This window comes from Sinocyclocheilus grahami, unplaced genomic scaffold (genome assembly GCF_001515645.1).
Source record: "Sinocyclocheilus grahami isolate Dianchi unplaced genomic scaffold, SAMN03320097.WGS_v1.1 scaffold62.1, whole genome shotgun sequence".
Lineage (NCBI taxonomy): Eukaryota > Metazoa > Chordata > Actinopteri > Cypriniformes > Cyprinidae > Sinocyclocheilus > Sinocyclocheilus grahami.
Genome location: NW_015505241.1, coordinates 849,729 through 874,054, shown reverse-complemented (window position 1 = coordinate 874,054; position 24,326 = coordinate 849,729). Strand labels below are relative to the sequence as shown.

Here is a 24,326-nt window from a genome sequence, read left to right as displayed (position 1 = left end):
AGGCATTTTTGGATCAATGGATAAATATTCGTTCTGAAATCTGCAAAAAGCCAAACTATGTTCATATTAATAGAGGAGGGACCTCTGGGATGGTGATTACGATAGTACTTGAAAAACAGAGAATGAAAGCTTACAGAGTTATAACCAATATATCTGAATTAGACATTATAGGAGATTTTTGTGTGTGGTCTGAAACAGAATTTACGGCACATTTCAAATTAACATAAATACATTAAAAAAACGTAACTAATTTTATGCACTAATGCACATAACAATTATGATCAATTGAAAAATGCAGATAAATAATGTGGTGGCTATATTCAAATTTTTGCTCTGTTAAAAAAAATAGAACATATATATCTTCTTTTGACAATATTGATGCTGACAGAAGAAAAACATGTTAATTTGTTAATTGGCCAGGTTATAGACATCTTGGTCACGCTTTAGAATTATATTCGAATTTAAAAAGCATAATTTCAGTTAGGGGGAAAAAGCTTTTGGCTTCTCTCCTGAGGCCACAAGAGGGCACATCGAGCAAAATATTATGCACGTTTCTTCAAAGCGTATTAAAATAACACGACTATCTTTGAAAAAAAGTGCATAATATTTAAAATAATGTTTATAAACCATATATAATTAATAAAGTTGCTTAAACAATTAGAAAAAAAACAGCACCATGCATGTATGTATAGTTTAATACAAAGCACCGAAAACCAATCACAAAGAGTAGGCTACTTTCTTTATTAAACATGAGATACAGTGGGATGGGGAAAACCGCCATAACGTCTTTAGACATGTTTTTTAAAAGTTGAACTTGCATTAATTTTACATGGCTTTCTAAACATGCCGCTCTCTGCGAGACGCGAGTGCAACGCTGATAGATGTCCCTCTAGAAAATGTGATAAATATGCGTTCTGTGTGAACGACTTGGTTTCAGTTTTGACGTAAACAACATCTTCTCCACAGTGATGCTCTCGTTTTCCGCAATATGAATGAACAACGTAGCAGCGCCGCATCTAGTGGGTTCAACTGGATAGGCTAACAAAAGCATTCAAATGCAATCAATGACACATACATCGTCATCGCATTTCGTGGGCCACTGATAAGGCTGCCTGACGGCTGATGCAGACCTTAAATTTGAATGCAATGTTTTTTTTAATTCGATGAATATTCGAAATTCAAATTTTTTTTGACAGCCCTACTATTAACTAAGTATTAACTATGACTTTTGAGTCAATAAACTACTAATTTGCTGCTTATTAATGGTTAGTGAGATATGTAGAATATTGTCATGCAGAATAAGGCACTATGTGCTTTATAAATACTAATAAACAACCAATATGCTTGTAAAATTCATGCCAATAAGCAGCTAGTCAATTGTAAGAATTGACCCCTAAAATAAAGTTTTACTGACACCTTAAAATAGTCAAAAATTGGCCATACTGGCCAAAATATCTATCGCTATAATCAAAACATTCTTTACAGTCTAAATAAGCTAATCACAACCATGCTAAAAAAACATTTCTTGGTCATTTATCATGTACTCACAGAGACTTTTTTTTAAAAGTAGACCAATGTTACTTTGGCCCTTGATAAATTGTCATAGCTATAGTTTTTCTCAGGTGTGCTCCAGTCTCTGGCAGTCCTTTGGATGGAAGTGATGGTCTATTACTAACGTCTGCTTGTAGATCTTGGTTACATACCAGAATCCCACTCACTTCAGACCAGCAGAGCACTGCATGACAGTGATGGAGTGGGGGAATTTTCAGTAAGACGTAATAGCTGAATTAGGAACATGAAGAAGTTTTCAGACCTGCAGACTTTTTTCATCCTTTGCAGACCACAAAAACAAGTGTGGTCGTGTGTTACAGTGCACTAATCCATCCTCATTCGCTGTCACCCATGAGCTTCTGATAAGTGATTGGCTCAAACAGAAGCTGCTTTTTGTACATTAAGGTTAAATGCTTTTAACGATTTTTATGTGCATTGAGAAACGGCTCATGAAGTATAGGCATATAGATATGAAGGCCGTGAGACAAAGCCAGAAATCCTTGGCTCAAGTGTAGATTGGAATAAATGAAAGCCTGTGAAGATTAGATTTAAAGGGGTCATATGATGCGATTTCAATTTGTCCTTTCTCTTTGGAGTGTTACAAGTTCTTGGACAGTAAGTCATTATAATCCCTAATTATGCCCCCACTGGATGCAACAAATGCCTCGTTTATAATGGGTTTTAATGTTTTTGTCTCGTCGCTCCAGCTTGACAGGGCAACACAGTAGGGTAAGGGGCGTAACATTTCCGTCACACGCTTGAGGTATTCGGCCAATCACAACGCACTGGATAGCTGGCCAATCAGAGCACACCTCGCTTTTCAGACCGATGAGCTTTGTAAAAATCGACGCGTTTCAGAAAGGCGGGGCATAGAGGAGAAACAATGAAATAAATGTACAGTATGTGGAAAATAATGTGTTTTTTGAACCTTAAACCGCATAAACACATTTCATTACACCAAATACACAAAATAATGTTCTTTTTAGCAGCACCATATGACCCCTTTAATCGAGTATCTGAAAGATTAAAGACGATCATCAGTGTACCTGTGTCCTGGTGAGAGATGCTGTGCATTATTGACAAAATGAATGCCTGCTTACAAGATGGGTTTAAATGCTTCTCCAAAACTGTATTATCTAGTGCATTCAAAGGATTTTTCAGTATGTTTATTTAATATAATATTAGTGGATAAATAGTTTTATATAGCATTAGTTAAATGTGTTGTTCAGTCTTGTTTTTGAGCTCTGAAAATGTGCACAGGCCGCATATTAGGACTAGTACTTCCATTTACCTGATACCCCTAAAATCAGCCTGATTTTTTGCTTGAACATGATATGTATTATAATATGTATTAATAAAATTATGGTGTCAGCAGCTGTAAAAGCTTCACACTAAAGTTCCTTGTATGAACATTGTTTAATGGTTTTGATGAATCTCACTCTAGCTTTTTATGATGCAAATCAGTTTCACAATTAGTATTGCTTATGCAATACTTACATTATCAGCTTTGCTACACAAAAGATAGACCTTTGTGCCTCATTTACCCTTAAATGATGCATATTATTTAGTTCCTTAATGGCACATATCAGTACCTTTTAAAAGGGTACCGCCCTAGTGACAGCTTTTGTGCCATTTTCTGACAGTGTATAGACAAAAGTCTACTTCACATTTTCACTTTCTGCTCTAGTTTGTGGATAGTCCACATGACGTAATTTTCATCAGCAGCACAGTCCGCTAATTTCCACACATGCCATTTGTGCATAGCTTTATTTCTGTGTCCACGTGGACACCGGAGAAAGTGCAAGTGATCTGAGCATTTAAAAAGAGGTTCTTTAGATGCACACACGCCAAACTCATCCATCCATGCTCATGGTCAATGGAGTATGCATTGAAAGCCTTGTACACTCAGTTTTGCTCAAGACAGAGCTGAACGCAGAAAATGAAGCATACTTGGGTCTTCAGTGGTTCATTTGCTGGGGTGTTCACTGTGGTTGCTAGGTGGTTCAGACTTTAGTTCCACCTTCAATCTAAGTCTAGAACATTTTTTACTTGTTTTATTGTCTGTCAGGCTGTAGCCAAATTTTAATAATTTTGGTTAGTGGTTTGTTCATATCTGTGTAATAATAATAGTGAATCCTGTCTTAGCAAACATCACTAATAAATGGACAAGACATGTGGTTTGAAAAGCTTGTTTCTTGTTCCATTCTCCCATGAAGGGTCTTTCTGAGTGTGGTGAGTGGGTGATGCATAAATGTATGTGATTGTGTGTGTGTGTGTGTGTGTGCGTGCGTGCGTGCGTGCGTGCGTGCGTGTGTGGTTTTTGTCTTCTCAGCAGGTGGCAGATGGCACGGAATGGCCATACCTCAGACACGTGCTCACACACTCATTAGGTCATGGGGCAAAATGCATGGTCTTGAACTCTAAGCTTGTTCAAGTCAAAGGGTGGGTGAGAGGCCAGTGTTTTGACCCTAAAAAGGCCGGGATACCGCTAAGTGTGTGACAAATTTGGTCGACATAAAAGTGCTGGGATAAACCACTTTTTGGTTGCCATTCAATGAAAAGTACTTAAAAGAAACATTTTGTTAGTATGAAGAATGTTTTAATAATCTTAAGAACTTACAAAGGACTTTTTGTGCAATTGATGTAAAAAGTTCTTCATGAAACAATAATGCCAGTAAAGAAATGTTTATCTTCTCTCTAAAGTGAGGGGCCCTGTAATGAGGAAACATAACCCCCTGAAATAGGCAGCTGGTTTGCATGAGTCAGATGTTTATAAACGGTCTTTCTAAATAGATTTCAGTAGCTAGATTAAGGTTATGCACTTTCTCTTGTCAGATTTTTCTCTTTTGTGCTGATGCAAGTTCAGGTTAAAATATATGGTCACATTTGCTAACCTGATTTCACTTGAAGCAAACTAGTTATGAGAAAATTTTGTAGTTTGCATGCTCAGTTATTTTCAGTTGTGAATGTACTTGAAAATTAGTTGTTGAAGTTAGTCACAATCCTGAAAGTCTTTTCAGGTTTTGCCAGAGAAACTTTTGAATGAATCTTTTTTTTGCCTCATTTTGCACACTTGAATCTAGTTCTGTGTCACCTGCTCAACTTCCAAGGCACAAATCTCGTTCTTTGTCTCCTATCTATGTGGGTTCCCCTCCTAGCAAGCAGTGTTCCTCGAATGCCGTTGTTCTTGGGAGTGAAAGGCTTCCTGCCTGCCTCCCTTTGCCCCGCTCTTGCCCTTCCCCCAGTCCAACCGAGCCAGGGACCCTTGGAGTGAATGCCTCCATATTGTTGGTTTAGTCTATTGTGATGCTAATGGAATCCGGAGACCCTCGAGTCATCTATCACGCGTGACAGGGAAGCAGGGGCATTGTGTCTTTTACTGCACACGGGAGAAGGGCTGCTGTCTCCACAGGTCTCACTGGGAGAATATCAAACCCAAAGAATTCATGCTTTTGTGATAGATCGTCCATAGTGACTGTAGATGTAGTACTACTCAGTAATTACACTCCCCCAAATTACGAGCAATCTTTCTTAAAATGTACTGCCCAAAATACCATATATTCTAATGTGCAATTCATAACATTTAACATTAACAGTTTGTCTTTGGTTATATTAACTAGCAATAGATTTAGTAACATTGCTCAGTCAGTTTGCATTTTTTGACCAATTGATTAAAAGAAGTACCTCATGAAAGTAATTTGTTCATAAGACGAACAAGAATACAAGTTTGAAATCTCAAAGGAATGAATGTTAAGAATGATCAAACTTCATATTTTAGTTCCTTTCTTCTGTGACAACCGACAGATTCAATTTGTGGCCTATTGAGGATTAATGCTAGATTTGGATGGGGTGAAGCCGTCAAAGTGAGCCTTTATGTGAGAAATGCTTACTGGCTGTATGGCTGCGATCCAGCATCCACTGACATCATAGTTGTCCAACCGGCCAGATGTGAGTGCGGTCAGGCCTGCGTTAAACAAATGTGGTACAACAGGAAATGAGTCCTTTAAAAAGCTCTGAGAAAAAAATGTGATGTGTTTTTAGCAATCAAAGAACATAACCAAAGCCATTAAAAGGCTTTAATATTCTATAACTATAAATGAGGACAATGTTTATGGCATGGGGTCTGAGCCGAGCTGCAGGATTTTGCTTTGATTAAATCATCTTTGCTATGACATGCTGGCAGGAAGGATGATGGGGCTTTATTTGCTTCACCCCCTCGGTGTGGAATCAATGGCAATTTTATGCTGTCTTTTTAAATGATATAACACACTTCTGCTGTAGAGGCTCTTTGGCTCCTGTGGAGTACTATTTGTGAGAGGCTGAGGGGATGCTAATGGAAGGGCTGGTGTTGATGGTTTCGTCCCAGTTAGACCTGTTAGGAGGAGGACACTGCCACGTGTTGCTAGAAAAGAACAGCTCATACCAGCTTAAGGTGGTAATTTTTGGGACTTGAAATCCTGGTTAGTTGCTGCTCTAAGGTGTTCTATACAAACTCTAACCAGCTTGATCAAGATGATCTACCAGGTCGAAAACAGGTCAGCCAAATAATAGTCCAGTTAATCAACCATCTTGACCAGATTAAAATTGCTGTAGGACTGGGAGGGTGCTACAGGACTGGTGATTATCCATACTAGATAGATCTGTAAAGATCAGAACACTGCCGTATGTTGCTCATGCAAGTTGGTCATACTCATTTTTGGGACTCAAAATGCTGGTTAGTTGCTGCTCTAAAGTGTTTTACCAACTCTAACCAGCTTGATCAAGATGATCTACCAGGTTAAAAACAGGTCCACCAAACGGTAGTCCATTAAATCAACCATCTTGACTGGATTGAAATTGCTGTAGGACTGAGAGGATGCTAATGGAAGGACTGGAGATGATGGTTTTATTCTAGTAAGACCTGTAAGGAGGAGGACACTGCCACATGTTGCTTGAAAAAAAAAACAGCTCATGCTGTCTTAAGGTGATCAAGCTTATTTTTGGGAATTGGTAGCTGGTTTGTTGCTGCTCAAAGGTGTTCTACCAGCTCTAACCAGCTTGATCAAGATTTTCAGTAGATCAAAAACAGGTCCACCAAATGATGGTCCAGTTCAACATCTTGACCAGACTGAATTTGTTGTAGGGTTGAGAGAATGATAATGCAAGGACTGATGTTAATGGTTTCATCCCATTTAAATTGTGAGGAGGAGAAGAAAGGAGCTGCAGTGTGTTGCTTTAACCTGTTAAAGAAACTGGGTCATATCGGTATAAGGTGGTCAGGCTGGTTTTTGTAACATAGCAGCTGATTTATTGCTGTTTCAAGGTGGTCTACCAGCCTTAACCAGCTTGACCAGGGTGGTCTACCATGTTGAAAACTGGTCTACCAAATGATAATCCAGTTAATCAATAATCTTAATCAGCTTGAGCCTTCTGTAGGGTTCAGATGATGCTAATGTAAAGGCTGATGATGATGGATTCATCCCAGTTAAACTGCAAAGAGGAGGAGATGGGAGCTGCTGAACATAGCAGCTGGTTTTTGCTGTTCCAAGGTGGTCTACCTGCTCTAACCAGCTTGACCAAGATGTTCTATCAGTTCTAGTCCAGTTGATCAACCAGCTAATGACTATAAATGGGCTCTTACCTGCTTAAGGTGGTCAAGCTGATTTATTTGGACATGGTAACTGAATTTTGGTGTTCTAACATGGTCCTAACCCACTGGACCGATCAGCTTGATCAACTAGATCAGCTTGGACCAACTGATCTGTTGAGCAGAGCTTTATATCAAGTAACAGTAGAGAGGTAATTGCACAAAGCAGAAAATGTACAAAGCACATTTGATATGGTTTTCTTTTTCATAACAACATTATAATTTATGAACATTTCAAGTTGAAAGGTGTCATTGTGAGCTGAGAAAAGATATTGAGTCTTGACACATTAATGGTGATTAGTAATTTGAAAGTCCAATCCTGCTTGGGTGTTTTGGCAACTCTGAGAAACAGCCATAAAACACAGAGAAAATGCTTGCTGTGCCGAGCCGTTTGAGAGCAGCCCAGTTGAGGTAATGAATCCTCATCCAAATTAAAGAAGTGTGATGCAGCATTGTGAGGTGAGAATGAATGTGTGGTAAAGTGGGCCGCAGCAGGGGGTCGTGGGGGGAATAGCGGCCAATGAAGCAGCTGTGTAAACCTCCTCAGTTCAAGGAGGGGATGCAGAAACCAAGGGATGGACGGATGTAACGATTGTCCTCCAGCTTTGCCAACGTCCAGATACAGTCACACTTCGGCTCCAGACTGCAAAATTATCAAAGGCACACCCTATTCAGGGAAGCCTTCAATGGCCAGAGTCTGTCGGTGCATATCTGTGAAGTCTGAGCAGGGGAGGATGATTTAGTGTCTAAATTGAGGTGGGAGTGCTGACAGCTCTCAGTAGGTAGTGGGGAGGGAGTCCGCTCCTCTTTCCTCTGAGGGAGTTGGTGCAAAGGGCGGAGATGCATTCCTAATTGAATGAAGAGTCAGCTGGGGGACAATCCTAGAAAGAGGGGTGCCGGCAGGCCCCACTGAGTGGCTTCTGCTGTTTTAGGAGCTATTGATATGGACTCTGGTGTCTTTGAAATAAAGAGAAGCCTTTTCCTACTCGAGATAACAGATTCCTTCTTTGCCCTGGTATTCTGCTTTTTAGTCGGGCCATAATACCTAATCCTTTCCCTGCTGTTTTGATTGACAACTGGAGAACTCTTGCAAGAGTTCACATCCTCCCCGTTCTCACCCACTGCTCTGCCGTCTTTCTCATGTATACCATATTGCAGAATGAATATGTTCACCATGAATATCCACCACAAACGAGACTTTAAATTGAATCAGTGCATTCCTATGGACCTGTTCACACAAAGCGAAATATGCCAGATTCCCTTTTTAATACTTTATTATTTTATTATTATTCATAAATATTCTTATTGACTTGACTCATTAATGCAATATATGACAAAACAATCACAATTTGATTTTTGGGCAAATTTGTGCAGCCCTACTGCAAATGAGTTTCAGTAACCAGAACTATTAATACTTTATAGTTTTTTTAACCAAGGATTAAAAAAAGATGGCGCCGGTGTCTCTGGCATGCTGTCACTCTCTGAGACTTTTAAGTTTGCTTGTATTATGGCTTTTTAACTGCTTTTTAAATCATGGCATTTTAACCCATGTGTTGTTTCAAGTCTAAGTGCACTACCTGTGTTAGTTTATGACCGGCAAACTCTGCTAAATATTGAACTTCTGGCTGATGGACAGACACACCAGACATTGCTTGCGGGATTCCGCCGCCATTGTTGGCATCTGTGCCCCCCTACCTTCGTCGGGTACAGTCTTTGCCTCTGGGAAAGAAATGACGAAAGCATAGAGGGAAAAGAGGTGGCTTCGCGGTTAAGCTCAAACTTACCCTTGGAAGGAATCAGAGGAGATATGTTCTTCAAGACCTGGTTGTCGACGTAATAGATTGTTCTCGTTTTGTGAGATGGCGTTGCTTGGAGCCGCTATATACCTGAAATATTCTGATTTTTCCTACTTCTTCTGGAGCGCTGCAATTGTTTTGTTCGCCGCGTTTTCAACCTGGCGGAGTGAGACTGTGTAATATTAAACCTCTGCGTCGGACACCTCAACCTAATGCAGACACAATAAATCTGAGGATCGATTTGATCAACGCGAGGTCAGTGATGACAAGACTTTTTTATTTAATGAGTTTTTTACTGCACAAAGTCTAGACTCTATGTTCATTACCGAGATGTGGATTACAATTGGGGACATGAGTCCTTTCCATGAGCTCTTACTACGGGACTGTAAGTTTTATAATACCCCTCGTTCATCAGGCTGAGGAGGTTTGGTTACTATATTTAAAGAGAAGTTTAACTGCAGATTAATAGCAACTGAAAAATATGTTTCATTTGAATGACAGTTGCTGATCTTGGACACTAATAGTCCAGTTGCCATTGTTATTATTTATAGGCCTCCTAAAACACAGAAAGACTTTATCAATGAATTTGGTGACTTTCTAGGATGTTTGTTTTCAAAATTGTATAAACTGCTTATTTTAGGGGATTTTAATATTCATGTGTGCTGCCCAGAAAATGTGATGACGAAGGACTTTTTAAACTTAATTACTTCTTTTGAGTTAACCCAATTAGTTAATGGTCTCCTTACTGAAGATTTAGAATTATATGACCATGTTATCTCTGATCACAAACCTATATTGTTTAATATGTTTTCGTAGTTTTTCATCTACAACTGGTACATAATATGTCACAAGGTTTAATGAGGTGTGTAAAGTGTCTGACTCTGTTCTTTAGGATATGGGTGTTGATGAGCATTTACACTTGTTGCATTTAGCCTGCAAAGATGTGTTAGATATAGTCGCTCCTCAAAACACTAAACAGCATAAAGTTAGGTCTGATCACTTGTTAAATGATGAGATAATAAGTCTTAGACAAATCTGTAGACAGGCAGAAAGGAAGTGGAAAAGAAATAAGTTACACATTTATTATGATATCTTTAAGGAAGCGTTAAAATTTTTTCAGAGGGCTGTTAGATCAGCCAAATCTAAGTATTTTGTTGAGCTAATAGAAAAAAATGCTAATAACCCTAGGAAGTTGTTTAGCATTATGAATTCTGTAGTAAATCCTCCGACACTAAATCTAGATCCATCCCCATCTATATGTGAGAATTTTATCAATTCATTTAAAACTAGGATTGAGAACCTAAGAGGGACTATTCCACAAATGAGCTGTGACTTTTTAGGCCATGTTACACAGACTGCAGTTTTTAATCAATTTGAACCCATTACATTTCAGCGGCTGTGTGAAATTGTAAGCAGGTTAAAACCTACCGGGTCAGCCATAGATATGGTTCCTCCATGGTCTTTAAAAGAAAACTTTGAGGTCATTGGACCTAGTATTCTTCAGATTATAAACAAAAGCTTAGATACAGGTGTTTTTCCCAACATGCTGAAACAGGCCTTTGTGCAACCTGTACTAAAAAAATCCAACCTAGACCCAACTGACTTGACTAATTGTAGACCAGTTTCACATCTTCCATTTTTGTCAACAATTTTAGAAAAAGTAGTATTTTGTCAACTACATGACTTTTTAGAAAGAATACGTTTTTAATGATTTACTGATGACTGTGGATGCTGGTGATTCAGCTGTGTTAGTTTTATCTAACTGCAGCCTTTGATACAATAGATCACACGGTGCTGCTTTCACAGCTAGAAGAGTATGTGGGGATTCAGGGGAAAGCTTTAAATTGGTTTAACTCATATTTGACTGCTAGAAGCATGGCAGTAAGATTTGGCACATATACATTAAACTCGAAATCGCTTATATGTGGTGTGCCTCAAGGCTCTATTCTGGCCCCCACTCTTTTTTCACTGTATATGCTTCCATTAGGAGACATCTTTAGGAAGTACAACATAGCATTTCACTGCTTTGTGGATGACTTGCAAGTATACTTACCATTAACAAATGGTAATAGATTAGAACACCTTATGTCGTGCCTCTCTGATCTAAAAACATGGCTTGCCTCTAATTTTTTATATCTCAATGAGAAAAAGACAGAGGTTGTGGTATTCGGCCCCAGAGGAGCCAGGGATGAAGTAAAGTTGAATTTTGGCCCATTGTCTTTGTATGTCAAAGAACATGTTAAAAACTTGGGTGTTTGTATTGATAGCTCCCTGAAGTTGAACTCGCAGATCAATCATGTGGTAAAATCAAGTTTTTTTCATTTGAGAAATCTGGCCAAGATTAAATCATGTCTTACATTCAAGAGTCTTGAAATTGCAATTCATGCTCTCATATCATCAAGACTTGATTACTGTAATTCGTTATACAAGGGTATTAGTCAAGTATCTATCTTGCGGCTGCAGAAGGTTCAAAATGCTGCCGGTAGACTGTTAATGAATATTTAAAAATGTGAACACATTACTCCGTCTTTGATTTCTCTACACTGGCTTCTGGTACAGTATAGGATTGATTTTAAGCTTCTTTTATTAGTGTATAAGTCTTTACATGGCCTCGCACCTACTTATCTATCAGAGCTGCTAATTGAGTATCAGAGTGGAAGAACATTAAGATCAACAACTCAAAATTTACTTAAAATTCCAAGGACTAAGTTGAGCCAGAAAGGGGATCATGCGTTTGCGGCAGTAGCGCCAAGACTTTGGAATAGCTTACCTTTACATGTCAGGGACGCTGACTCTGTATATGTTTTTAAAGTACAGCTAAAGACACATTTGTTTGCCATGGCGTATTCTTACTATTGTTGTTGTTGGTTTAGGTGATTTTTCTTTTCTCTATCTGATTTGTATATTGAGATGATGTAAAGCACATTGGTCAACATGTGTTGTTTTAATTGTGCTATATAAAGAAAATTGACATTGACATTATTTTAAAAGTATGTGAACTTTTATGTGTTGATACAGAACTAGGGCTTCACCGTCCAGCTTCATACACGGCACCTGTTCACACTCTTCTAGAATAAAAACTGGAACACATATTACTTTCAAAATAATTTTCTCTTATTATTGTCATTGGGGGTCAGCTTGTTTCCTAGGGTTTCAGGGCCTCCAGTGTGTCCTTACCCTCTTTTTTTGTCTCATTTTCTGTCTGCTAGCGTTGTTGTGCACGGCAAACACAGGAAAGAAAGCGTGCTGGCCAAGTCCCGCTGAGCAGGGTTTTTTTCAAGGCGGTGAAAAGAATGAATTATTCAGCACTAAGCATGCTTACAGCTGGCCGTTTGTGAGCTTTGATCTAGGAATCAGGCGTCTGCATGAATGCCCTTATTGTCATGTTATGTGTACACAGTGTGTGAATTATTGAAAGTGGCGAGGCCCTGGCTTCATCTGGGAGAGATTACAGTGTTGGCATGCTGGGGAGGTGGGCTCGAACTGAAAATCCCCAGATGCTATTTATTTGTCCTGGAGGTCACATGATCTTCTGCCGTTGTTATAGCCTTAACAGAATGGCCTACGTGAAGAAAGAGAGCTGCCCCTCCATTCAGCCCACACATGCATCAAGCACACATGTTGAAATCGCATGCTCATTGGCCTCAGGCTGTGTTGGGGAGCGCTAAACACTTGTTAGGGCAGGGTCTTCGAAGAGGGAGTTTGTACTGTTTCATATAGACATCTCAATATTGCCACATGTGTACATGGTTTGTGGGTATTTCCAGAATTTGGTCTTCAAAGGATCCAGTGTCCAACTGGGGCTTTTCAGACTTATGTGGACACTTTGACATTGCTGATGACCTCATAGTTAAAGGCATTCAATGAAAATTATTTTCTAAATGCAAGTTATAGATCTTAATAAGGATGCAGGACTTCTCCAATCATTTAATCCACTTGAACTTGCCTCAGCAAGCTTATGCTCATCTCCCTACACTTTTCAGTGCAGCGCCCACATACCCAAATTCAGTTAACAACTGATAAATAGAGCCAATTTTTTTATTTTTTGATAATCTGTTACACTTGGATGCAGGTCACAATAGAATAAAAAAAATCAGTTGTAACGTTATACTTAAAAGTCTGAAATACTTATTTTGAATAGTAATTACTTTGTAATTACTAAATAATTACTTCAGCCATTAAAAAAGTATATTCTATTATGTGTGAAATATGAATGAAATATAGAAGTACTACATCCATTATATTGTCATTTTCATTTGACCTAGCAGCATCATGTCCTGGTGGGATACTAAAGTGTCTATTTGGTGCGCACTTCAGAATCTTGAATCTTTATTTTTTTATACACTACTTTTCAAAGGTTTGGAAAATGTTTGATTTTTTAAAGTTTTTAATAAGGTCTCCTATGCTCACAAAGCTTGCTTTTATTCTTACAGAAAATTATATTGACAGAAAACTGGTTAATGTTGCTGTGTGGGTGTTTCTAATACAATAATATTCCTTTGACCAACATAATCAATCTCTCAATATTTTTCATATATATGTATATGTATCCAAAGCAACATGTTTTTCTATCTCATGTGTTTCTAGTGTTTCTATTCAATATTCTTTTGACTTTATGCTAATTATATTTGGAAGTAAATACAGTTCATTGTTGTTCCAAAGTAAAATTGGTGGACACGTGGTAAATTGTAGCTACATCAATTCTGCGGTTGCCTGTTTAAAAAGCTAGTTTTATTACACAGCCCTGGATAAAAAAACAAAAAAACAAAGGCTCTATGGCAACCGTTGGCTACAGCTGGACACATAATTAGAGTGGCTCCTTACCTATAATTTGCGTAATAGTTTTGGGGTGGCGGTATGTTATTAACATATGAAAAGGCTAAGCAGGGGTCATTGTGCCTAGCATCAGTAATTAGAGCAGTGCCGAGGGCGCAAGAATGTGTAGAGCTGCCATTAATTGGAGATCACTACAAAACCATGCTTTAATTATTATTTAGTGAGAACAGTAGTGTGTTAAATGAATATGTTTCCTCTGCCATTACGTGCTGTAACCATATGAATGTCTGGATCTGTTTCTTTTCATAGCGTGAGGCTTTGAAGAAATTGGGATTAAATTAGATTAAATTGAAAGGCCGTAGAGTTGTTGGGCTATTTTCATGGTAATAGCACGCACGGCCAAGTTTTCATTTAGATTAGGTCTGTTTGTTCATTCGCTGGGGTTAAGATTGCTACATGTTGCTGACATGGTGAGAACAATTGAGGCTATAGAAATTTTGGCTCATGCATACGAACTCAAGGCCGTGCATTCCTGGTTTGATTAGGTTAATTGAATTTAAAGTATTACATTTCCAAAGTTCTTACATTAACACATCTCATCTATTGTCTTTCTGTAGGTCGGAACGAGCTGATTGCCAGATACATTAAACTCAGAACTGGGAAGACAAGGACACGGAAACAGGTAAGAGAATCCGTGTTCTTGCATGCATGCCACTAAACGGGAAGGCCAGTACTGCTGAATGCACCTGCTATCTGTGCTTTTGAAGGATAAAAACTTACAGCTCACACAATGAACAGCAGAAATAAAAAGATACTCGCAATTAGGGGTGGGCGATATAAGGTAAAATGTCTATTACAGTGTTCTTAAAATAATTTATGATGTTCTGTACATAATGTATATATATTTTTACAGAAAAGAGAAATGATTAATAATACTGAATGTTGAAGATTTCGATTTTGATAGATTTTTTTTCCCTTTATGTTCAGTGATCAAAATTGCAATTTTTAAAATCCATTATCTGTTCATAATCACTTTTTTTAAATTCAAAGAAAAAATTAGGCTTCCCTTGTTGGTAAGTACGTATAACTATAAGCTTATAATTTACAAAATAAATATATAAAAATTAAATAACTAAATTATTAATACATCAATTCCATAAGTATGGTAGTTAATATATAAATATATGTTATAAAAAAAATTATAAAATTGACAACTTGAACCCAAACCCAAACTGTGACCATAAACTGCTAAAAATGTCTGTATTCAGTCAGATTTACTGAATAGAAAGTGTGTGTGCCCTGTAAAGCCTGACTGATGTGTTTTCAAACAATGAAAGAATAGTTTGCTCCAGTATTTTGTTCTAAAATAGAACACCTAACCAGAAAAACCTGAAACATGTGTTGGAAATAGATAAAAGTTCAGCACGCCATGAAAAATATGTACTGCTTTGGCTTGCGGTGTGACAAGAACAAGCATTATTTTAGCAAGTGGAGCATTTGAGACAACATTCATCTTCCATCTTTTACTGCGCAGTGGTTGAGGTGATCGTAATACCAATTCTCTTGACAAATTTTACCGGTTTATTGTTTACTGGTATATCGCCCACCCTGCTCATACACACATAGGTTGGTGCAATGCACGCACACACACACACACACACACACACACACACATAGCCACTCATGCAGGAGCATGGAGCTTTGCAGCATGTTCAGGCTGGGTGCAAGAACGCTAATGCGATTGTAGGAGAGACGGACCCTGAACGCTGGGCTCAGCCGGCAGATGTTTCATTCAGCTGTATGAGAACACGCCACTGAACAGCTATGGCCAAGACACTCACTCACACATTAGCAAACACAAAGCATCACTATTTTAAAAGGCTTATTTTTAAAAAACAATTCAAATAGACATGTTTTTACACAGATGACCTGTTCAGGACCGAAATATTTGTTTAAATCCATGAATCTGTTTTTTTCCACTTGACTGTAATGTAATTTGTTATGGTGATCTGTATGTGCTGGTGCAGCTGTAACACTTCAGTGGGCTGTGCTTAGACGGCTCTGTCTCAAAGCTCTTATCAGATAGATTTACTACAGCAGACAGGAAACATAATACTAGACATCCTTTTGTTTTAAATTATATGAATATTCCAGGTTATATAGGATCCAGGCCACTCTCTGAACCAAACAAACAAGAAAAGGATTTAGAGTAAATCACTTAAAGTGATTAAGCAGCACAATATCTAAATTATCACGCTAATTTAAGCATGTTAAATAACATAATCAAACTTTATGTGTTAGAATAAGATTTTGATACTGTCTAAAATAATTGATTATGCTTGGTAAGTTACGGCATTCAGCAATCAAATATTTCTGTACAATAAGGTTTCATTGTTAACTTTAGTTACATGAACTAACAATGAAAAAGTACTTAATATTAATAATTTAATTTACTCATACATTATTAAAATAAAAAAATTGTATCTCTTGATATTTTAATGGACCTGAGCTAACATGAAATAACCATTAAAAAGTGCTTAAAGGAATAGTTCACCCAAAAATTAAATTTTTGTCATCATTTGCTCACCCTCATGTCTTTCCAAACCTGTATAAGTTTCTTTCTTACTCTGAACACAGAAGGATTTTGAAGAACCAAACAGTTGTTGGTCCCCATTGACTTCCATAGTAGGGAAAGAAATCTTCTTTTATGTTCAACATAAGAAAGAAACTCATACAGGTTTGGAACAACATGAGGGTAAGTAAATGATGACAAAATGTTCAGTTTTGGCTAGTGGTTCAACGGATCACAAATCTCACGGTTCGGATCATATTATGGTTTTTGAGCCACGGATTGGATCGTTTTTCAGATCAGCAAGAAAAAAAAATCTATGTAACTTTGCTTTCCATAAGTACGATACTACAGCAAAAACTCTTAGCCTGAGAAAGTTCAAACATTTTTAAAGAGACAAGTGAACAGCCAGTAAAAATAAAAACAAATAGGCTACACAAATTACAAGCATTGATAAATACAACAGAACAATGTTACAAATAAGGTCGGTAGTATTCAGATACAGAAATGTAATAATTAAGTGTAAAATAAAACTGCATAGTGTTAACTGTATAAATTAAAAAATAGATTAATCTTTGTCAAAAACGTGTTTTGTGGTTTGATGAGCATAATGACAGCAGCAGGTATTATTAGGCTGCTGCCCCTTTAAGAACTGATGCACGGATCCAATATAGCCTAATGATACACATCCGATTTCTTTCTCAGCTGTTCTCGTTCACTTAAGACACAACAGACTGCATTTGCCACAATGATTGTCGAGATCAGTATTTTGTCATAATTTTATGTGTATATGTTCAATCTGTTCAAAGGCAAGGAGTGAATGAGATGGTAAAGATGGTTCAGTTCGGGTTTCCCGCACAGTCAAACGCGCCTCTCTGCGTGTGTGAGCTTCATATCTGTGCGGCTGTGATAGAAAACAATGCACGAGTAACAAATCAAGTTCCATTTCGCCTTTTCTTTTGTGAGGATGGTTTAAAATCGCTTGCGTGTGTAAACACTTACAATTGATAAACTTTCACTCTATTATGGTTAAATTTTGCAATTAATCCGCGGATTACATGCGTGCCGAACCGTGGGGCTTGGTCCGTATGAATTACGGATGAACTACGATCCGTTTAACCACTATTTTTGGCTGAACTGTCCTTTTAATATTAATTATAATTTCATTATTTACTAATACATTATTCAAATCAAAAATTGTATCTGTTGCATTGTTATTAAATAATGTTAAAAAAGATTAATAAACACTGTAGCAAATGTATTTCTCATTGTAAGTTAATGTTAAAGTTGACTAATAAAACCATATTGTAAAGTGTAAAATATTTTTGAATAATGACCATTGTACAGGACAGTAGAATTGAGCATAAATATTTGCTACAACTAATTAATGTAAGTGCAGAAACTTTTCTCTGTTTGAACTTCCAATTCAAAAGTGCAAAGTGCAGTAAACACTTTATGAAATTTGATATACAAACTGAGGGAAACAATGGGAAATTACAATCCCATTGAAATTTCATTTGGCTAAGCCTGAACCATTGAAGTGATTGTTGTAATTCATTTGGAAAGGTCAAAGGACCACTTGTGCTGCTGAGATATGTGTAAATGTGACTTTGCCAGGCTGGAAAGTCGAGAGTGGCGGGCCTCCGGAGACCACCGACCTCATTAACACACGGCGTCGAGCGCGAGGCCCGCTCAACAGCCACTTGTGCGTGATTGGCCTGATTAAGACAAGGAACGCTCTCCACGTAACCCCTTGGAGCAGAGCCTCGTTACAACATCACACAACCTCCCACCTCACATCACTATTAATGCGCCATTAGTACATAATTCACAAACACAACTCCGACCTGGAGGAATATGCAGAGCGGCGGTTAAAGGGCCCCGGGGCCCACACGGCCGCTCTGGCTCTCCTCCCCGAAGAATACTAGACATGGCTATTCTCATTCAGCACACAGAAGATCACATCTGCGCTCTCTTAATGTGCTTAAGAAGCCTGCATTCTCCTTAATCAGCTCACTTAAGTGAGGAGGTGAGCGGGCCAGTGCGCTGGGCGGCCGTCGGCTTGGCCACGCTTTCCTTTTTACGGAGGCCCTCCTCGAATGTTTTGCTTGTGTAAAATGTCTGTAATTCTTTATTGCTTTTTCTTTTTGCTTTTCTTGTTTCGTTTTGAAAAACGGAGGTGTCTAGTCACATACAGGTCTTAGCAAGAAAGAAAGTTCGAGAAATCCAAGCTGCCATCAAGGTACGTCTGGCTCTGCCCAGTTGCAGGGGGGGCTTTTCATCGCCATGGTTACAGGCTGTTCCTTTGTTTTCCTCCCCTCCCCTACCCCGCAGGTGTCTAGTCACATTCAGGTTCTTGCCAGAAGGAAATCTCGCGAATTTCATTCCAAGCTAAAGGTATGCGCTTTTCTGCTTTTGGGCTTGTGGTTGCCATGCATCTCACTTCCTGTTTCCTGTGAATGCCTTGTAGCACTAATTCCTGTAACCTAGATCCCTCGCATGCGACGGCCTGTTTAGCATACATAATTCAGCGCCTCTACCCCGTCCCCGATGTGCATCCTCCTTTCACGCTTGTCAGTGGACGTCTGTTTTCCTGGCCGCTTTGGCCTCTGTTTCTCGTTGACCGCTAAGTGCGTGTGCTCTGAGTCTATCGCTATACAGTAGGTCCCACGGCGGCTTCTGGTTAAATATAGCAGGAGCGCAGGAACTGTCGGCACATGCTGCAAACCTGAAAAGTAGCATTTGCTTTGGAAATTAATATGGATGTGAAATTCAATAGCTCTGGAAAGCAAAGGCAACTATTAAGTTTGTTCCATAATGCAGCACAATTTTGCTGCTCACCGATTTGGAGCCGAGGTTTTATAAATCCCAGTTTTCTATCCCTGTAATTTTGGGGACAACATTTTTAGAAGTTCACAAGCTAAATCTGTAGGTTCCATCTTTGTGGGATACAGAAATATTCAATAAGTTAATAAATGACTAAATGGATTAAATCCACACACATTCTGATATAGGCATTGATATATATATATATATATATATATATATATATACAGTGGGTACGGAAAGTATTCAGACCCCCTTAAACTTTTCACTCTTTGTTATATTGCAGCCATTTGCTAAAATCATTTAAGTTAATTTCTTTTCCTCATTAATGTACACACAGCACCCCATATTGACAGAAAAACACAGAATTGTTGACATTTATGCAGATTTATTAAAAAAGAAATATCACATGGTCCTAAGTATTCAGACCCTTTGCTCAGTATTTAGTAGAAGCACCCTTTTGATCTAATACAGCCATGAGTCTTTTTGGGAAAGATGCAACAAGTTTTTCACACCTGGATTTGGGGATCCTCTGCCATTCCTCCTTGCAGATCCTCTCCCAGAATGTATGTGGACCAAAAAACTAAAAAAAAATATCAGAATGTATGTGTTCTAAAAAACTCATCTATACAGTTTTTTATTTCTAAACAGTGCAGATATTATTCAAAATAAGTTTACTGCTCAATGATAAATCCATTTGTAAATAATTTTTAACATCTGTAACAGTGGAATTTTAGTATTCTTGAGATACTATTATAGTTTTTATGAATATTTTGAATTATTTTTTATTTTTATATTTTCCATTTTAATTTTAATTTTAGTTAAAGTAATTTTTGTTATTGTTGTTATTTTGTTGTTTATTTAGTAGTTTTTGTTATAAGTCTCTCTATATATCTTTATTTAAATTTTACGTATTTTAGTACATGAAGTTAAACTAAATTAAAATGTTCTCTTGGCAGCTAGCTGAAATAAAGTTTTTTTTTAAATAGATATTTTATTTTATTTCAAGTAACAGTAGTATTTTTTTATAGTTTTAATTTTAGTTAACTATAATTTCTAATTTGATTCCAACTACAGTAAAAGTTTAATATGAAGTGTGATTTCTATGGTGTTATCTTCAGCAAATGAATTGTGAGATCTGACTTAGAGAGATGCATGCAATAAAATAACTGTAAAAAATATTAATTATTGGTCCATTGGTCGGGCAAACAGCTATCCCCTCCCTCAAACTAACTCTGTTAGTTTTTAGACTTGCTGTTTCAGGATGCTCTAAAAACAGAAGAATGTTTTGATAATGACAGACACAGTGTTTACACCCCTTTCGGGTAAATCAGCCTTCAAATAGCTTCTAGTTGAGACCATGAAAAAAAAGTCCTTTAAAGATGTGTGATCTAAAAATTTTAAACCATTATATGACGAAACGAGGCCTCAGAAGCACAATGCACTTTGCTGGTCACATGAATGCATTTCTGTGTGTCGTGTTTGCATGTGTGTGTCGTGTGTGGAGTGTTGTCTCATGCTGGCAGTACGCTTCAGCTGGTGAGAGTGGCTGAGAGCTGGAGGTCAGAGTTCAGCGGGATTCTGGTCACTGCTTAAACAACACGAGCGGCCACATGACTGCAAGAAGAGCACAGTCTAGAGTAAAACCAGCGCTGCTTTGCCTTTATCTCTCCTGGAGTTTAATGAGGTCATCTGTTCTTCCCAAACGCTCTGCACAAGAAGTCTGGACCAAAGAGGCCCATTAGGGCCGTTGCTCAGATGCTTTTTGTGGTGTTCCCCTCTCTCCTGGCTCTTTCTCTTGGCTTTTTTTCTATAACCCACTGGCCGTCAAATGCTTTCCTCATGCCGCATTAATGAAACTACTGAAATCCCCCCCCCCCCATTCTCTCCCACTATGTCCAATCGTCCCCCCTGTGTGATTTAGTCATATAAACAGCAAAGTGTGCTGCATATAGTCACCTTACATCAAATGCATCTCATCCACAAAGGCTGCGGCTTACAAAAAAGGGGCCTTTTGTGGAAGGGATAATCTGATAATAAATTGACCTGTCATTTAAGATACATCTGCAAGGGTCGTTTCCTAATGTCTGTGTTTACTGAACGGACCTTGAGGTTGGTCTGACTTCTCTGTTTCTTTCTCTTTCTTTTTGTGAGGTGATGACTAACTCCTTTTGACCAGCACACTTTTCCACAGTTCCCAGTTTACTCCGATAGATTAATGACTCCCCCATTTGTGTGCATGCTTGTAAGAGTGTGTGTATGTGTGTGTGTCTGTGTGCCTAGTGGAGCGTCTGTGTGCATTTCCGCCATGAATGGCTGGTCTTTCAGGGACACTGGCGGCTGCCTGAGTAAAAACAGCCAGCTTTTGTATGGGTCTCTGTCTACTCTCATCTAAAGCAAATTAGAAATCAGGAGCGGGGAAGAATTTGAGCTCCCTCCTGCCATTTGCAGCGTAGCATTATAGTAAACCTGCCCAGTGTGCTCTTATCTGAGACATGTTGACTGAAATGACTGTCATTATGGTGCCACTTTTTGAGCTGGTCTGTAATGAACCCTAGCCACAGGGATCTCAAACTGCCATATTATCAGCTATAAATCTTCCCTAAAGATGCTTTCTGCAGTTCATCTGCTTGACCAGCGCTCACACTGAGCCCTTAATCTTGGTTTTACTATTAGCATGTGCAGTGTGACTTCAGAGGGCTTAGCATATCATGGGAAGGATATGACTAAAAGCATATTTGTAAAATAAAAAAAATTACCTTTTCATTACATAAATTCACAATTTGGTCATATTAAAAATTAGTAATACTCAGGAAGTCCTTGAAAGTGGTGTTATCTAACTCGACATTTCAGTCACTGTGTTATATATCACTGCTGAAAAAAACAGCATGAACCAATATTTCAATTCTAGCTTATGCTGTTTAGGACCAGTGGTGGAAAGAGTACTGAAAAAATATACTCAAGTAAAAGTACCATTGCCTTCCAAAAAAATGTAGTGCGAGTAGAGTAAAAGTACTTGTCCAAAAAAATTACTTGAGTAAGAATAAAAAAGTAGCCTATTCTCATGAGACTCGAGAGTATTGAGTAGTGAGTATTGAGCTGTGGATTCTACCCCTCATAATAAACGCTGTACACCGCAATTTATACATTTTAAAAACGTTGTACATTCTGTAATTCACATGATCTTGTTTGTCATAAAGAATGAAGAATATCTTTCATCCAGCAGTTTTAATTTTGACTGCCAACTCTTTAAAATACATCAAAACAGCACGGAAACAGTATTCAGTTGAAGAAAAGCTGACCGGCTCTGAACCTCATGTGTAATCAGACCAATAGATGGGCGAGACATCACGGGCGGGTGACGTAATGTCCAGGAAGCTATAAAAGCATGTGCGGTGAGACCAGCTTCAGCTTCTAGGAGTGAAGCAAGCGCTGGCAGAGATGCCAGAAGTATGGCCCCGAGATGCAGCGTCTTTTTCCCTCGAGGAACCATGGTTACATACGTAACCTGAGACATTTCTCTTCAGGAACTCGAGCTGCATCGGAGGACGCTTAGGGAACGAGTATGCCCACGCCGCCAGAATTCCAAATCTCTGCCTAGTGTGGAAACCTGCACAGCTAGGACGAGAGAACAGAAGAGTGGCTCGCATATCTAGGCCATAGAACCTGACAAAGTTTATGGGCATGGACCATCCCACAGCATCGCATATGTCCTGCATCGAGACACCTGCCAAGAAGGCTTAGAGGCCGCCACACTTCTGGTAGAGTGAGCCTTGACCCCAAGAGGCGAATGGAGATCAGAGGACTCATGTGCAATAGAAATGGCATCTACTATCCACCGACTGAGGGTCTGTTTTGTAGCTGGAAGACCTCTCTTAGGGGGACCATAGCATACGAGCAGTTGGTCTGCCCTTCTCGCACTGGACACATACAGTTTAGCTTCTGCTGGTCTGGATCCCGGAAGGGAGGAGGACTGAGGGCCTGGAGTACGACAGGCCATGGTGTAGAGGAGGGGACCTTAGGAACATACCCCGCTCAAGGGAAAGTAGTCTTGATAGTAAGGTGGCGATCAGTGATCTCCTCGATAGGCTCGAAGGGAGGCCTACAGAGAGCTTCTAGCACCACGGCCAGGTCCCACGTGGGGACACGAGATCGTACCGGAGGCCTCAGCCTCAGCACACCGTGGAGGAAACGTGTAACTAGGGGGTGTCTGCCCACTGACTGGCCACCAAGAGGGGCGCAATAGCCGCCACGTAGACCTTCAGGGTGGAGTGGGTCAACCCTGCGGAGAAACGGGCCTGCAAGAACTCCAGCACTGTACCAACCGGGCAGTTAACTGGGTCGAGCTGGCGGTCTCCGCACCAAGAAGTGAAAAGTTTCCACTTCAAGGTGTACAGTTTCCTTGTTGAGGGAGCTCTGGATTGGAGGATGGTCTCAACAACCTCGGTTGAGAGACCGGAAGCTATGAGTTGTGCCCCCTCAGAGGCCACACCCACAACTTCCACAGCTCCGGGCGGGTGTGGATGATCGTACCCTCCGCCTGTGAGAGGAGATCTCTCCTGACGGGAATCTCCCATGGAGCACTGTCGAGGAGAGAAATCAGGTCCGAGAACCATACTCGGCCCGGCCAGAACGGGGCTAGCAAGCGCTGGCAGAGATGCCGAAAGTATGGCCCCGAGACGCAGCGTCTGAGCATGCTTCGGGAACGAGAATGCCCACACCGCCAGACTTTCAAATCTCGCCTAGTGTGGAAGCGTGCACAGCTAAGGCGCGAGAACAGAGGAGCCAGGAGTGGCTCGCATATCTAGGCCATAGAACCTGACAAAGTTTATGGGCATGGACCATCCCACAGCATCGCATATGTCCTGCATCGAGACACCTGCCAAGAAGGCTTAGAGGCCGCCACACTTCTGGTAGAGTGAGCCTTGACCCCAAGAGGCGAATGGAGATCAGAGGACTCATGTGCAATAGAAATGGCATCTACTATCCACCGACTGAGGGTCTGTTTTGTAGCTGGAAGACCTCTCTTAGGGGGACCATAGCATACGAGCAGTTGGTCTGCCCTTCTCGCACTGGACACATACAGTTTAGCAGTTTAGCTTCTGGATCCCGGAAGGGAGGAGGACTGAGGGCCTGGAGTACGACAGGCCATGGTGTAGAGGAGGGGACCTTGGGACCTTAG

At 39.5% G+C, this 24,326-nt stretch overlaps 1 pseudogene; it reads left to right on the top strand.

Annotated features, from left to right (window-relative positions):
* The window catches only part of LOC107584703 (transcriptional enhancer factor TEF-1-like), a 65,503-nt pseudogene that overhangs the window by 17,854 nt on the left and 23,323 nt on the right, over positions 1 to 24,326 (top strand).